Here is a 17,642-nt window from a genome sequence, read left to right as displayed (position 1 = left end):
ATCAAGAAGGAAGGGAAGATGATTAAAAGGGAGAAAAAGATACAAAGGGGAGAAGGCTAAATCATAGCTTAGGAAAGGATTCTGGAATACTTTTTTACTTGAGAAGGATAGTTATGGGGATAGGACATCTAGATTAATGCTTTAAATAGTTGATCCCTCTGAAGACCTTACTACTGCTTACTAGGTGACAGCATTTAACCTCTGAGCTTCTCAGAGCTGTGCAACATATAACTAACACGTTATATATTGTTTGATAGACTGAAGAGAGTACTCAACGCCATTGCACCAAGAGTGTAATGGAAATGATAAAAGTGATGATGGTGGTGATAGTAATGAAGTTTCCATCTTGATTACAAACCTCTTTCTGCTTTTCAATATACAACTGATGCCAGGTGCAGTGGCTTGTGCCTATAATCCCAGCGATTCAGGAGGCTGAGGTGGAAGGATTAAAAAAAATACGCGTACGATTCATGGACACTGTGTCATAAAGCAGCTCACTTTAAGACAGTGAAATTTTCTCCTAAAAATAATATATAAATGGAAATTCATTTCTCTCTAAGGATTCTCACCTGTAAATCATACTTAAATCAAACTTATATTTGTTCTTACAACAATGTAAACATACTTTTAAGACATAGATAAGTTGGTACATCATAAGCACTATGATAATAAAAGATTAAATGATATTAATTTGGATAGTAAGAGTCTCTAAAAATGTCTCTCTTCTTTTTGCTGATCTATGAACTCAAGCCCAGGTTCTCTACCCCCAACAATATAATCAAGTGCAATCAGAATTGGGGAAAAAAAAAAAAGATATATGAAGAGCCTGGGTGATACAGCATAAAGTGGTTACACATCCTGATCAAAGATATGGCTTAATTACTTGTGGCAATCTATCATACAAGTGTTAGTTGATCTTTAAGTATTATTCTTCTCAATGTTCTTTTCAATTTTGTTGTTTAATATTTATTCAGCAGACATTTTCTTGAATACCTATTATGTGCCAGAAACTGCTAGCAATAAATAAGACATGATTCCTCATGGAGGGCCATCAGTTCAATGGAATTTTCTTGAATATTTGAAAGATTTTATGATCCAACAAAGCAATTCTAAAGATGAGATTTCAGACACTGTAACACAGGATGAGAAAGATTTTTCTTTAGGTTGGCATCCCTGACAGTTCCCTCTCAATTCACACTTCTTAGATGACCAAGACATTTTTATTAAGTTTTAATGAAAGATATAGTCCCTCTTTCTTAGTTCTTTTCATGGATACTATATTCAAACAGAAAGAACATTAAAATGAACTGTATAAACTATATTGGTCTTACCTAAATATTTTAGGGTACCTCTCCCCACCCCTAATCACATCAAATTCTTCCTAAGACTGTCTGCATCCTGAGCGTAATGTAATAGATAGCACAGTTAATTCAAGTCCTTAGAAAAAGAAAAAAGAATTAAGTGGAATACTTGTTAATTACATTTAAGAACAAACCTGGTACACATATATGTTACATATACTCCTTTATTTCTATTGTATATGCATAGAACATTTCATTATTTAAAGTTTTAAAAGAATAAAAATGTATAGGGTTTTTCTTTTCTTTTTTGTTAGTGCAGATTAATTTGTTTTTTTGTCTAAAGTAGTTTAAAAGATAAATTTGATTTCTGTGAGATCAATGCCATATGGACTATGTTAATACCAATAAATTATACTTGAGAACTTGTAAAAGTAGATTATTATGGCTCATTACATCTTAAGGCAAACTTTTAATAAAAGTTTGATGGTTCATGGGGTGTCCAGCAAGATATAATGAAAAAAAAAAAAAAAACTCAACCCTGATACATTATAATGAAATTGAAGAATATCAAAGACAAAGCGGAACTTCTAAAAGTTTCCAGAGATAAAAAGATCACTTACACAGAACAAGAATCAGATTGAGATCATGTAGCTATCACAGCACCAGGCATTGTATCCTCCCTCAGCAGTATATTAAGCAGGAAGAAGTGAGAAAAAGCAAAAAAAAAAAAAAAAAAAAGATCTTCTCACACTCTTTCAAATTTTACTGGAGAGAACAACCTTTTCTAATGAACTTCTTTATATTTCATTTGCCAACATGGAATCACATACTCATCTCTAGAACAAATTGATGGTAAAGAAAAACAGCATTGTTGTAATTGACTCAAACCAATCATGATTTATACCCTGGGACTGGGCAAATTGACAACTGAGCAAAATAGTAGTTCTGACTAGCATGGAGGAAGGATGAATAACTTTTGGTTGGCATATAAAAATGTTTGACATCTGTCAATATCACAAAAAAATGGGAGAAAACCAGTCATTATGGGAAAACAAGAGTGCCTATAGTATTACCAATTCACAGGAATTACAGAGGTCAGTGGAACATACTAAACTACACAATGAGCACAATCAACTTTGTGAAACTGTATAAGACAAATGACCTGTTTTTTCAACCAAACAAAAAGTTGCACAGAAAAAAGAGATGAAAGAGAAAACCTATAGATTAAAAGAGACTTAAATTGTATATCAATCAATCATCATGTGTGGAAGTTACTTGGATTCTGATTCAAGCAAATAGACAAAAACACATTTATGACATGTATGAGACAATTGGAAATTTGAAAACAGGATATTTGATTATATTAAGTTGTTTTGTTAATTTTTAGATGTAATATATTTGCTGTTATGTCTTCAAAGTTTATCATTTAAAGATACATGCTGAAATATTTACAGATTAAATAGAAGACCACATTTCATGTATGTCCACAAGTTATAGGTCTTCACTTTAACTGATCCTGTCACCAAGATGACCGATGTTCTTTAAAGACAAGAAAGCAGAGATATGGCAAAAGGAACTGACCCTCTGGACAAAATGCAGAGATTCAACAGATTTAAATGAAAAATGCCCCTACGTAGACAGAAATTACCTCACTCCCTTTTTTTTTCCCATCTCCCCAACCTCTTCAGGCAGCTGAGTAACTGAAAAATAGAAACTATCAACATCCAGCTCCTAGCTTAAAGTCTGACACAATAATTCAAACAGTTGCTAGATAAACAGGAAAGGGAGTTAAGAGGACTGGGCCTATACAATTATTGACACAGAAAGATTAATTTAAAAAATAATAATAAAAATCACTAATAAAACTCATGGGGTACAGATAAATAAAATTTCTTCCCCTCCAAAAAACAAAACCAAACCAAAAAGACTTAAGAAGAAAAGTTTTTAGGAGAGGATTCTGGGAAGATGGCAACATAGGAAGCAGCAGGAATCTATCAACAAGTGGTACTGGCAGGATATGTCTGATGTAACTATTTTGGAACTCTGACATCTATAGAAGGCTTGCAAGGTAAATTGCAGTTTCTGTCAATTTCAGCTCTTAGCTTCGCAATAGCTACCATCCCCCACCCTGTAGCCTCCAGCCAGGCAGCTGTGCACTTCTTCCTGGAGTCCCTTGCTTGCAGTTTGCTGGGCTTGGGTGGCAATAAGGAGCAAGTACTCATCCTCCAAATACTGGGGATCTGTGTTCTGACTGCTGATTGCTACTTCTGATCCTAGGAGTGTCCGCACAGAGGTGGACAGCCATTGTTGCACCACCACCACCCAACCCCTCCTCCAAGGTGGCAGGCAAGTCCCTCCCCCTCAGGCTGAAGCAACTGCCAAGAGACTTAAAGGGCCAGCGCCTTTTTCCTCTCCTTCATTTTCCTTTTTGCCCTTTTGGAAGCCAAACATTAAAGACTAGGACATTCAAAGGCAACTGCATATCCAGGGGAAATAAGAAAGTCACCACACATGCCCAGGAAAAGACACAGGCTCAGAAAACACCTGAGGAGACCCTAGGTTTACACCTTAGGTTGATCCTTGGCTTGGCATGAGTACAGCCTACAACAACCAAAACTCAAACAACAAAAAACAGCAAACCCTGTGGGAATGTGGAGGACTTTGACTACCAGCTGCCACATTATTAGATTCCAGTGGCCAACTTTCAACAAAGAAATCACAAGGCATACAAAGATATAGGAAAGTATGACACAATCACAGGGAAGAAATAAACAAAACAAAAATTGCTCTGCAAGAAATGCTAAAGAGAGTTCCTGCAGTTTGACATAAAAGGACACTAGACAGTAACTCAAAGTTATATGAAAACATAAAGCTCTTAATGAAGATAAATATATGGGCAATTATTAAAGCTAGTTTTATGGTAACAATAACTTGGTTTTTTGTTGGTTTGTTTTTTAAGACCAGGGTCTCGTTCTGTGGCCCAGGCTGGAGTGCAGTGGCATGATCTCAGCTCACTGCAACCTTGACCTCAGGCTCAGGTGATCCTCCCACCTCAGTCTCCAGAGTAGCTGGGACCGCAGGCATGTGCCACCATGCCTGGCTAATTTTTTGTATTTTTTGTAGAGATGGAGTTTCGCCATGTTGCCCAGGCCGGTCCCAAATTCCTGGGCTCAAGCTACCTGCCCGCCTCAGCCTCCTAAAGTACTGGGATTACAGCCATGAGCCACCACGCCAGGCCAACAGTGACTTGTAATTCGACTTTTTTTTTTTTTTTAAGACCGAGTCTCGCTCTGTCACACAGGCTGGAGTACAGTGGTGTGATCTCTGCTCACTGCAACCTCTGCCTCCCGGCTTCAAGTGATTCTCCTGCCTCAGCCTCCCAAGTAGCTGGGAGTACACGTGCCCACCACCATACCTGGCTAATTTTTGTATTTTTAGTAGAGAAGGAGTTTCACCATATTGGCCAGGCTGGTCTCGAACTCTTGACCTTGTGATCCGCCCGCCTCAGCCTCCAGAGTGCTGGGATTATAGGTGTGAGTCACCGCGCCCAGCGTAACTCCACTTTTTGTTTTCTATGTGATTTAAGAGACTAATAAATTAAAAAACAATTATTGGTCTAAAAGCTAGTATTCTTATAACTTTGGTTTGTAAATCCATATTTCATTTTCTACATAATGTAAGAGACTACTGAATTTTAAAAACCAGTGACTAGTTTATGTTTTCGGATGCACAATATATAAAGATGTAATTTTGTGACATCAATAATAAAAAGAGGTGGACATGGAGCTGTAAAGGAGCAGACTTTTTGTATGCTATTGGAAGTTAATCTGGTATAAATTCACATTAGAGTGTTATAACTTTAAGATGTTAAATATAATCCCCATGGTAACCATAAAAATAATTATAGAATATACACAAAAAGAAATGAGAAGGGAATTAAAACATTTCACTATAAAAAGTCAACTAAAGATAAAAGAAAACTGTAAGGCAGGAAATGAGAGACAAGAAAGTTATGAGTCATATAGAAAACAAAGCAAAATGACATAACAAGTCCCTCCTTATCAGTAATTACTTTAAATATAAATAAATTAAACTCTCTAATTAAAAGACAGAAATTGGAAGAATAGATAAAAATACATGATCCAACTGAATGCTGTCCACAAGAGACTCACTTTAGATTCAAAGACACAAATAGGTTGAATGTGAAAAGATGGAAAAATACATTTCATGCAAATAGTAAAAATAGAATTACCATATGATCTAGCAATTTCACTTCTGAGTATATACCTAAAAGAATTAACAACAGAATCCTGAGGAGATATTTGTATACTGTGTTCATAGCAGCATTATTCACTATAACTAATAGAAAACATAAAAAAGTAAAACCTAACATCCAGGTAATAGGAACCCCTCTTTTCCATAAAGAGAAATGAGAAGAAATTATTAAACAAATACAATAAAATGCCCTAGAACTGGAGGATATCACTTTCCATACTGAATTTCACACTGAATGTCACCAAAATGACAACGCTAAGATACATCACTATAGATTTTAGAACATCAGGATATAAACAGCCTAAAATCTTACAGAGAGAAAAGAGAGGTCACATGCAAAAGATTGTAAATAAAAATAAAATCAGATTTCTCAACAATTACACAAATAACTAGAAAACAATGGAGTAATACCTTTAAATTCTAAGGCAAATTAAACAATTAAACATAAGAGTAGAATCAAGACATTTTTAGGAAGGGAAATGCACTAAAACAGCTTTCTTGCACTTTTTCCCAAAAAGGTAATGCTTCACTAAAATTCAGGGAGTAAATCAAGAAAGAGTAAAACTCAGAAATCAGATAATAGGAAGTGTAAGTCAGGAGAAAGTGTAAGAAAATCTCAGAATAATAGAAAAAGGAAGTACCAGGAACAAAACAAAATTATCCACTGGCTCTCCAGGGAACTGTGTTAGCCTCAATTTACTCTAGAACAGAGGCCTGTCATCTGTAATATAAAATCTTGTTTCACCCTGAGGGACTGGGGTAGGCTAGGAAAGACAACTTAAAAATAATTAAATAAGGAAGAGTGAGCAGAGAGCAAGAGCAAGAGTGAGAGAGAGAAAGAAAGAATGCCCGGGCGGGGTGGCTCACGCCTGTAATCCCAGCACTTTGGGAGGCCGAGGCAGGCGGATCACAAGGTCAGGAGTTCAAGACAAGCCTAGCCAAGATGGTGAAACCTCGTCTCTACTAAAAATACAAAAAAATTAGCCGGGCCTGGTGGCGGGCGCCTGTAATCCCAGCTACTCAGGAGGCTGAGACGGAGAATTGCTTGAACCCTGGAGGCAGAGGTTGCAGTGAACCGAGATGGCGTCACTGCACTCCAACCTGGGCAACAGAGTGAGACTCTGTCACAAAAAAAAAAAAAGAAAAGAAGAAAGAAAGAGAAAGAGAGGAAGAAAGAGAGAGAGAGAGGAAGGAAGGAAGGAAGAAAGGATAAACTTCCTACTCAAATTGACTCTGCAAATTTAACTCCAAACCCCATAAAGTAATCTAATGCTATGAAAGTAGCCAATAAATCAAACTTCAGAATGTAAGTTCACTCCAGAAGAAACTAAACTGTCTTACAAAAAGGTAAATGAAAAAATGGTGTTATTAAAAACAGCAAGCAATGAATTAATAAGCAGGCAGAAATGAAGCACAAGTAGAGTGATATTTTAACAGAATGTATTAGAATTATAATTGGAAATCTTGGAAATAAAAAAATATAGCCATTGAAATATTATAAGTTAACAGATGGAATAAAGCCTACAGTGGTTATAATAAAGAGAATCAATGTGAAAATAGCCCTGAGGAAATGCAGTAAGGAGAAACAAACACATTGAAACACATGAAAGAGCTTTTAATAGACATGGAGAATAGATTGAGTGTTTTCAACATACACCTGTTATAGGAGTGCATGCAAGTGTGTTAATCGAAGAAAAGCAGTATTGGAACAGATAAAGGCTAAGCATGTTTCTGAATTGGAGAAAACACAAGATTCCTCTAGGGTGGGCGGCAGGGATGGCAGGGAGGTGGGGATAGTTAATGGGTACAAAAAAAATTGTGAGAAAGACTGAACAAGACCTAGTATTTGATAGCACAACAGGAGGACTATAGTCAATAATAACTTAACTGTACATTTTAAAATAACTAAAAGAGTATAATTGGATTGGTTGTAACACAAAGGAAAATGCTTGAGGAGATGGACACCCCAATTTCCATGATGTAATTATGAATTGCATGCCTGTATCAAAATATATACATGTACTATGTTCCCACAAAAATTAAAAATTAAAAAAAGAATAAATTGTAACAAAAAACATAAAAAGAAAAGAATCCCCATTTGAAAATGTGCTACAAGCACTGGGTAGGATAAATAAAAACATACCTGGATACACCATAGTAAAATTACAAAAATAAAAAAAGTAAAGAGAATTCTTTTTTAAGTCACCAGCAAGAAAAGACAGATTAAATACAAAAGAATTAGACTAAAAACAGAATTTTTCAATACCTCATAGATATTATAAGACAACATCATAATTTTTTTAAGTGGTGAGAGAAGATGACTGTATATAGGATATCATACCTAGCTGAACTATTGTTACAAGGGCAATTTTAAAGATATTTGCCATCACATTTAAAGAGTAAGCAAATTTACCTCCAAATATTCTCTGCAAAGGAATATTAAATAATGAGCTTCAGCCAGAAGGTAAGTAAATCAAGAGGAAAAGTACAAAATATAGCAAAAATGTTGAGTTCTGAAACTTACAAAATATGTGAGACAATTAATGGATTCTTCAAGAAAACATTTTCTAATCTTCGAGAAAAGTTGAAGCTAAAATGCTATGCAACAATTACAAGGTTTAGAGTTGGTCTTGATGCTCAGTGGATAAAAGTCATGTGGTATTCAGAAGAAAGATAGAAATATTGGGTAATCACATGTTGGCTCACACCTGTAATCCCAGCAGTTAGGGAGGCCGAGGCGGGTGGATTACTTGAGGTTAGGAGTTCAACCATCCTGGCCCATGTGGTGAAACCCCGTCTCTACTGAAAATACAAAAATTAGCCAGGCGTGGTGGCACACACCTGTAATCCCAGCTACTTGGGAAGCTGAGGCGGTAGAATCACTTGAACCCAGGAGGCAGAGGTTGCAGTGAGCCGAGATCAAGCCACTGTATTCCAGCCTGGGCAACAGAGCGAGACACTCTCAAAAAATAAAATAAAATAATAAAATAAAAATTGAGTAATTACAGACATTGTTAGAAAAATGTATATGTAGTTATGTACATCAAATATTAAGGGTTCCTGTTAAAAGAACAGAAATGTATTCTATAGCTTCTAAGCAAAGAGAGGAATCAAAAGGCAATACATTTTGTTTCTCAATCCAATCCAAGGAAGGAAAAAATAAAGACACAGTGATAAAAGATGGTAAACAGAAAATGTAAATGTAAATATTATGATAAACATAAGTTCATCAATCATTTTAACACAGTAAGCTTACATATTGAGACAGATAGATCCTCAGAATATATCTCAAAAACAAATTCCATCACTGTGTTGCTTACAAGAGACAATAAAAAAACTATAAAGTTTGAAAGTAAAAGTTAGGTAGATACACCAAGAAAATATTAAACTAATGGAAAACGGCGTTACCAAACCAAACCGGGCTAGTTTGCCTGTGCAACACAAAGCCAAACACGGAAGCACCAGGTTTTTGCAACGTGAAAGGGTTATTGTGACTGGACTGGCAAGTAGACGGGAGGAGGAAACACTCAAACCTGTTTCCCCAAGCTGGGGGTTGGGCCAGGTTTTTGTTTTGTTTTGTTTTGTTTTTTGTTTTGTTGTTGTTTTTCAGACGGGGTCTCGCTCTGTCGCCCAGGCTGAAGTGACACTCCCAAGTAGCTGGGATTACAGGAGCATGCCACCACGCCCCGCTAATTTTTGTATTTTTTTGTAGAGCCGGGTTTCGCCACATTGTCCAGGCTGGTCTAGAACTCCAGGGTTCCAGCGATGCACCCACCGCGGCTTCCCAAAGTGCTGAGATTACAGGCATGAGTCCCCAGCGCCCAGCCTGGGTCGGGTTTTTTTAAGTATAGGATAATGAGAGGTGATCCGATTGGATCTTGCAATGAGTTGCTGCTGGGGGTCATGATGTCAGTGGTGTCTGCTTCTTAATTTAGTCCCTGTTCCTTGGTCTGAGCATTTAGGTTCCACCAGTGGTTGCACACTTGGTTCATCTGCGCATGCTCAGGTTACATGACTTTGAACCTGGGAGGTCCATAGCAACTGAAAAGCAATTCACAACCTCGTTACATAAAAGTTGAACCCAATTGGTCTGGTTCAGTTACAATAGGTTAAAAATACTAGTATGAGTCCAAAATATCATTTAAAGACAAAAGCTTTAATAAGGATTGAAAATAGTCACTGCATAGTAATAATAAAAGGAGCTATTAATGAATAAGGTATCATAATCCTCAACTTATAATTAACAATATAAGATTGGAATTTATAAAGTAAAATCTAACAAAAGAAAAAAATTGAGACATCTACAATCATAGAGGAAGATGTTAATACACCTTTTTTAGAAACTGATAGGGCAAGCAGATTAAAAAATTTGTGAGGATATAGAAGATTTCAACAACAAAATCAGTAAGCTTAAACTAATTTATATACTCCTGCACTTAAGCTGACAATAGATAAATGGAATATTTACAAAACTTGAACACTTTTTTTCAACACCTTTCCTAGAATCAACACCATGCAAACTAGAGATTGTAAAACTAGGACAAAATAACAATATAGAAAGCGTTGTGTCTTATTTCATATAGTATTGAAATATTAGTGAAGATGGGTGTTTTCTTTAAAATTTCCAAGATTAATAAAATTTTTAAAATAGAAAAGCTAAATATTAAGCACATTTCAAACATAACTTGAAAACATATAAAACAGCATTGCAAAACACATTTTTAAACATGCCTATCACTCAAATAAAATTTTTAAAGCAATAACTAAAAATAACGCATTAAAAATACTGAAGCACTACCCCAAAATGGATAAAAGTTTATTTAAAATGAAAGGTAAAAAATGAAGTAATATTTGATGATTTTTAAAAAATGCAATCTTCAAAACAAAGTGTGTGTCAATGGTGTGTCAACGGTAACATCCTTGAGTTGCAAATACATTTTGCGTACATTTATTCTGGCTGTTTCTTCTCTTTTTTTTTTTTTTTTTTTAAACCCTCGTATCCTAGGACCAGCTATTTCTTCTTGTGTCTATTTTATTGTTATATTTTCCTAGATTTTGTCCAGTTTTTCTTAAATGGCAAATTTACTGACAATACAATTTAATCATTTTCCCATCTGTAGGATATATTTTGATATCCCCTTATGCATTGCTGATATTATTTGTGATTTCTCTGTCTTTCAAAATCATTATCCCAGAGATATTTCTTTTTCTTTTTTTTTCTTTAAGTCATTGTAAATAACCAAGCTTTTGGGTAAGTTGATCTTCTATATTTAATATTTGTTTTCTATTTTATTCACTTCTGCTATTTATATTATTTCTTCTTTGTATATCCTTTGGTTTAATTTGTTACTTGGTACCTAGCTTCTTGAGAGGAATCTCTAACTGATTTCAGTCATTCTCCTTTCTTACGCATGCAAAGTTATAAATTTCCCTCCAACACTACTTTAGCGATATCCTACAGTTTTTGATTTGCAGTATTTTAATTAACATTGAATTCAAACTATTTTTAAATTTCCATCGTGATTTCTTTTTGACATGGGCTATTTTGATATGTATGGTTTAATTTCTAAACACATGGTGTTTATTTCCTTTTTCTCTTCTACTGTTTACTTCTGTGTGTTGTTTTTGTATTGATCTCAAACTCAGTTCCCTTGTGATCAGGAAACATGTATTCCACAATTTCAATTCTTTGAACTGTATTGAGATTTGTTTTATAGCCTTGGATATGGTCAATATTTATAAATATTTCATGTGCTCTTGAAAAGAATGTGTATTCCATGGTAATGGGTATAGTGTTCTGTGCATGTCTCTTAGGTGCATTTAAATCATTGTTTTTACTCCTATATCTTCATTGGTTTTCAAAAATTTTTTGTCTGTTTATTTTTTCACTTACTGAGAGAAGTATCTTTAAAACTCCCAGTATGATTGTTGATGTGTCTCTTTTTCCTTGTTGTTCTGTTATTTTGCTTTATGTGTTTTGAGACAATGTTATTTATGCACATATAATTTTAAAATTATTATATCTTCCTGATAAATTAGTTTTATCTTAATGAAATAGGGCTGTATTTCTAGTCAGACATTTTTTTCTTGAATTTTACTTTATCTGAGAGTGATATATATCTATACCAGGTCTCTTTAAGTTAGTGTTTACATGACATGACCTTTTATCTTTAAGCTTTTCTTTCATTACAGTTTGTCTCTTACAAACAGCAGATCATAGTTTCTCTTCCTAAGAAAATGGTTTGCTCCTAGCTGGACAATACAGATCATTTATACTTAATATAATTAGGTAGGGATATATGTGAACTTAAATCTACTATCTATTTTTTTGTTTTTTCTACCTCTTCCATGATCATTTTTCTCCTTTTCTTTTCTTCTTTTGGATTGATTAGATGTTTTATTATTCCTTTTATCAGTTTTGTAGTAATCTCTTCTTTACTTGTCTTTAAGTGCTTTATTATAGTTTATATTATTTACCCATGGCTTATTAATATCTAATGTACATCAGTACTTTTTCTTTTTTCTTGTCAATGAAGAGAACATTTTAACTCAGTTTAATCCCATCTTTCCTACTTTATGTGCTATCGTTCATAAATTTTAATTTTCTCTCTATCATAAGCCCCAATAGACATTGTTATTACTGCTTTACATAGACATAATTGCATAATTGATTCAGATTTACTTCTACATGCTTTCCTAATATCTTGCAACTCCAAGCTTCCATCTGGGATCCTTTCTCTTCTGCTTGCGGGGGTGAGGGGGGAAACACTTGATCTTTTAGTGTGGGTTTGCTGGTGATAAAGCTTTTTATTTGTGTTTTCTTGAAAATGTACTTATTTCACCTTCATTACTGAAAGATAGTTTCGTTTGTTATGGAATTCTAGGTTGGCAGTTATTCTCTTGTACCACATTGAAGATAACTTTATGGTGCCTCTGACTTTCATTGTTTCTCTTGAGGAGTCACAGCTATCTATTCAATTTTTGTTCTGTTGAAGATAACATGTGTTTTTTATCTTTATATGAACAGAATTTTGCTTTTAAAAATTTCCCTGTCTTTGATTTTAGAAGTTTGGTTCTTATGTCATTTCATATATTTATCCTTCATGTAGTTTTTCAGAGAAAAACCCCCTCGGTTTTGGAAAAAAATTATGTTATTAGCTATCTATAGCTGCATTTAAAAATTACCTTCAAAGCTTAGCAGGTAAAACCAATAAACATTTATTATCAAGCTGGGCACTGTGATGTATGCCTGTAGTCCCAGCTGCTCAGGAGGCTGGGGCAGGAAGATCGCTGAGCCTAGGAGTTCAAGGCCAGCCTGGGCAACATATACTCCATCTCTTAAAAAAATAAAAATACATTTATTATCTCATAGCGTTTATATTGGAGGGACCTAGAAGCAGCTTAGCTAGGTGTTTCTGACACAGAGTCTCACATGAGATAGCAGTCAAGATGCTTGCTAAGACTGCAGTCATTTAAAGGCTTGACTAAGGTTGAAGATCCACTTCCAGGGTGTCTGATTCAGGGCTGACTATTAGCAGGTGGTCTCAATGCAATGTCACATGGACTTCTCCGTTGGGCTGGTTGAGTATACTCCTAGCATGGCAGTTGATTTCTACCAAAGCAAGTGATCTAAAAGAACACAAGATGGAAGCCACATTGTCTTTTATTATATTGTCTCAGAAGTATGAGTTACAGAGGCCAGCTGTATTCGGAATGAGAGGGGACTACCAAAGAGTTTAATACCAAGAAACAAAAATCACTGGAGGTCATCTTGGTGGGTAGCTACCACATTCCACCTTCTCTAACCCAATTATTCATGTCCCTCTCATATGAAAAAATAGTCACCCTCAAAAGTTTTAATCCATTACAGCACGAGCTCAAAGTACAAAAGTTTATATCGGGTCCAGATATGGGTAAGTCTTCTTGGGTGTAGTTCTTTCATAAAAGCTCAAGTATGGTTCCTTTCAATCTGAAGTCATATGAACTAAAGTGACAAGTTATTAGTGTCTCCCATGTCAAACAGTATGGTGGCACAGGCAAAGGATAACTGCTATAGATGCTCCTGTTTAAAAGGATGGGGGAAGTCCACAGCAAATCTGAAATTCACCTGGACAAATTTTTAAAGTCCTTGATCGGAATTCACTGCTAATCCTGCACAGGAACAATTCTCCATATCTCTTGGCTCTACCATCTGGGCTCTTGATTCTTTTCTTTGAGTTATTCTTCCTTTTTCATGAAACACTATCATTGGTTTTGGTTGCATGATTTTCTTGGCCTATTTCATGCCTCTAAATGTTTCCAAATCCAAGGACTTATTTTCCTTTTTGCTATTTCTGACCCATTAAGTCCAAGCTAGTGGTGTTTCCACCAATATAAGTATCTTTAAAACTTTGTGGGTATTCTGTGAAAGTTCTTGGATTTACTCTACTAAGCAAAAGCCACACCCACAAATCTCATTGAAGTGATCCCTTTTCTACACTGGGCTTCCACTGATGCTGCTGGGTACAGCACACCTAAGAGTCACATAACCTTTATTCTCTGATTAAAAGTATCTAAAGCATCACCTTGGACCCTTCTGAGATCTTTAAAAGGATTTTACAGGCACACTCTCAGCTTCATCTGTTAGACCAGGTTTTTCTCAAAGTGCCTTAAATTTGACTTTTGTCTGGAAGCCATTTGTTAATTTCAGCATTCTGTGTCATTTGGAGAGGCTGAGAATGTTCAAATCCAGTGATTTCTGGCTTCTCTCACTCAACTTTTTAAAAACAGTTCTATTTTTTGCTTATTCTCGCCTTTCACATTTTACTATAAGCAAAATGAAGAATCAAGGAGGCACACAATATTTTGCCTGAAAATTCTTTTTAGCTAGATCACGTAGCTCATCTGGTATGTTTGCTACTTTCCATGTTACTGCAGGTACTAGTTTTGCTAAACTTTGTTTTTACATAAGGAAGATTTCCTTTCCTCCAATATTCAGCAAAATTTACCTCCCTTTCATTTTAAGTCCTCACCTGCAGTTTCCTAAAATGCCATCAGGTTTCTACTAACAAACACCTAAAGGCTCTTCAAGGTTTTCACCATTTTATGTTCCATATATTGCCTAGTTCCAAAGCCATTACATTTTAGGTTTCTGTTACAGCAGCACTCCAACTCCAGGCCTCAAAAATCTGTATTTGTTATTTGCCACTGCATGCAAATTAGCCCAGACTTAGTGGCATAAGACAATCAACAGTTACTATCTCCTACAGTTTATTTAGGGTGAAAAACCTGGGAGTGGCTTAATGATTATGGCTGTGACTCAGGGTCTCTCTTTTTTTTTTAATTTTCATAATTGAGATTTTATTGGTTGAGAATCAGTACAGACATTTCAATTTGTACACAATTCTTAAAATACGTAATGAAATTTTAAAAAGCCATGCATGTATTGTAATTCTTTTTAAAAGTTATTCCAGTGACTTTCCAGCTTAAAATTTGGAAGCAAATTTTCCTTAAGAGGCTATCAAGTATCAATATCTTCACATGTTGGTCAGCTGTTACATACGGCCCACCAGTTCACAACTGAATAGCACATACAAAAAATATGGAACGCTTCACGAATTTGCGTGTCATCCTTGCACAGGGGCCATGCTAATCTCTGTATCGTTCCAAGTTTTAGTATATGTGCTGCCGAAGTGAGCGTGGCTCAGGGTCTCTCTTAAGGTTGAATACCAGAAGACAGCTAAGTATGCAGTTATCTGAAAGTTTGACTGGGCCTGGAAGATCTGCTTCCAACTTAGCTTACTCAATTGGCTGCCAAGTTAGTACTGTTTTTTGGCAATAGGCCTCAATTCCTGCCACATGGATCTCTCCACTGGGCTACCTGAATGTCTTCATGACATGAAAGTTAGCTTCTCTGAGAAAGTGATCTGAGAGAGCAAGATGGAAAGTGAAATATCCTTTATGCCTGGCCTTGGAAAGCACACTCCATCCTTTCTGCACTCTTTTATTGGTTATACAGATTAGCCCTCTGCAATGTGGGAGAAAACTATATAGGAGGAGAGAATACCAGGAGGCGAAAATCACTGTGGAAATCTCTGAGCCTGGAGATCACTTTTCAGTTTTGGGAAAATCTCAGCCATTATGTCTTCAAACATTATTTCTGTACCATTCTCTTGCTCCTCCTTTTCTGGGACTCCAATACAAACATGTTATACAATATGCAATGCCTTTTCATTTTATTCCCTAGCCTTTTAAACTTTTCTAAATATTTTCTTTTTTCTCTTGGTATCTTATTCTTCTGATGTTTTTCTCTGACATATCTTAAAGTTTACTAGTTAATTTACTAATTATTTTCTTCTTTTGGATGACTCAAGTATTTTTATTTTATTTCCGCTTATTAGTTTATTATGCAGTCCTAGTATTTACATTATATATTCTTGACCTGTTAGAGCCCCTATGAAATTAGTAATTTTATCTCTTCACAAACAATGAAAGAGCTTTACAAATTTTAAATCCATTTACCCCCCCCAGTTTGTCCTACTGTTGTCATAGATTTCATTTTATAAATACTTTAAGCCCAAGGCATTATTTTTGTCATTTGATAAAGTCAATATTCACTCTAATATACCTACATATTTACTCTTCACAGCACTCTTTATTTCTTTTTCTATTCTGTACTTCCACCTGGGACCATTTCTTTTCTCTTTGAACAACTCCCTTTAATATTTCCCTTAGTGAAAATCTGCTGGCAATATATTCTTTCAACTTCTTTGCCTGAAAATATCGTTATTTTGCTTTTTAATTTTTTTAATTGTGAAGAATTTTTTTGCCAGTTGTAGAATTCTAGCTTTATGGATAGTTTGTTCCAACAACTTAAAGACATTGCTCTATTGTTTTCTGACTTCCGTTGATCCTATTGAAAAGTCATTTATCTGGCTTCCCTCACTCAACTGCCCATTTGAAAGAAACATCTCATTTTTCTCAGGTTGCTTTTATAATTTGCTTGTCTTTGACTATGCTGATCCCAAGTGTGATTGTATTTATCTTACCTATGGTTCTTAGAGAGATTTTCAAATCTGTGGTTTGATATATTTCAGCAGTAGAAAAATATTCTCAGCCAACATATTCTGAAATACTGCTACTATCCTATTCTCTCTCCTCCTATTCTGTGATTTATACACAAGTCAGAAGATGTCACCATGTTCTATATATTCTTAACTTTGTTATGTATTTTCCATCCTTTTTTCTCTGTGCTTTAATCTTGATAATTTCTAGTCATATGTCTTCCAGTAAAAATATCCTGTTTTGATATGTCAAATCTGCTATTAAACACATCAACTTATTTCTTAATTTTAGTTATAGATTATTTTCAATTCTAAAACTTCCATTTGACCTTTTAAGTAGATTCCAAGTGTCAGCTGAAATTCCGTCTTTCCCTTTATTCTACTGACTATCTTAATCATTGTTTTTAGAAACATTTTTTCTCTTTTTTATTTTTGATCAGCAATTAAACATGGATCATTATTATTTTAAAGTCTCTGTCTGCTAACTTCAATATCTGAATCACTGTGAGGATATTTCTACCATCTGTTTTAAATTTGTTTTTTCGTTATGTGGTCCTTCTTATAGCATGCCTCATAATTTTTACTGAATGCCAGACCTTGTGTATTAAAACTGTAAAAGGTTTAAATAATGTTTTCTCCTTCCTAAGTCAGTTTTCTTCTGACAGATGGGACAGATTATCTTAATTCTATATAGGCCTGGTTTTAGGCTTGTAAAAGATGATTCAGGTTTTTGTTTTGTTTTGTTTTTTGCCCTTACTCCTAGGATATGGCTTTCTGTGGTATCTTCTAAAAGTCTGTGGTATTTATATAGTTTTTCCACCTTTGCCAATCTTTTTAACTTGAACCTCTGTGTCCCTAGCTACTGAAATCCCTGTTCAGCTCTTTAGCCTCAAAGATGCTTCTTTATCTGGATTTCTTGAACTTTCATCTTGTGCATGTAAAGCTTAGCAACTGGCAAATGTCTTGAGGGAAGATGACATGCAAGTTTTGGATATACTTGCCTTGATTTTCTCTGCTCTGATAT

The 17,642-nt window shown here is 35.1% G+C and overlaps 1 non-coding gene across 1 annotated transcript; it reads right to left on the bottom strand.

Annotated features, from left to right (window-relative positions):
* Positions 1-15,150: 15,150 nt before the first annotated feature.
* LOC112441027 (U6 spliceosomal RNA) lies at positions 15,151-15,255 on the bottom strand. Its single transcript, XR_003029010.1, has one exon. It is a non-coding gene; the product is annotated as a U6 spliceosomal RNA (small nuclear RNA).
* Between the last annotated feature and the right edge of the window lie 2,387 nt (positions 15,256-17,642).

This window comes from Pan paniscus, chromosome 8 (assembly GCF_029289425.2).
Source record: "Pan paniscus chromosome 8, NHGRI_mPanPan1-v2.0_pri, whole genome shotgun sequence".
Lineage (NCBI taxonomy): Eukaryota > Metazoa > Chordata > Mammalia > Primates > Hominidae > Pan > Pan paniscus.
This window is presented reverse-complemented; position numbering and strand designations above follow the sequence as displayed.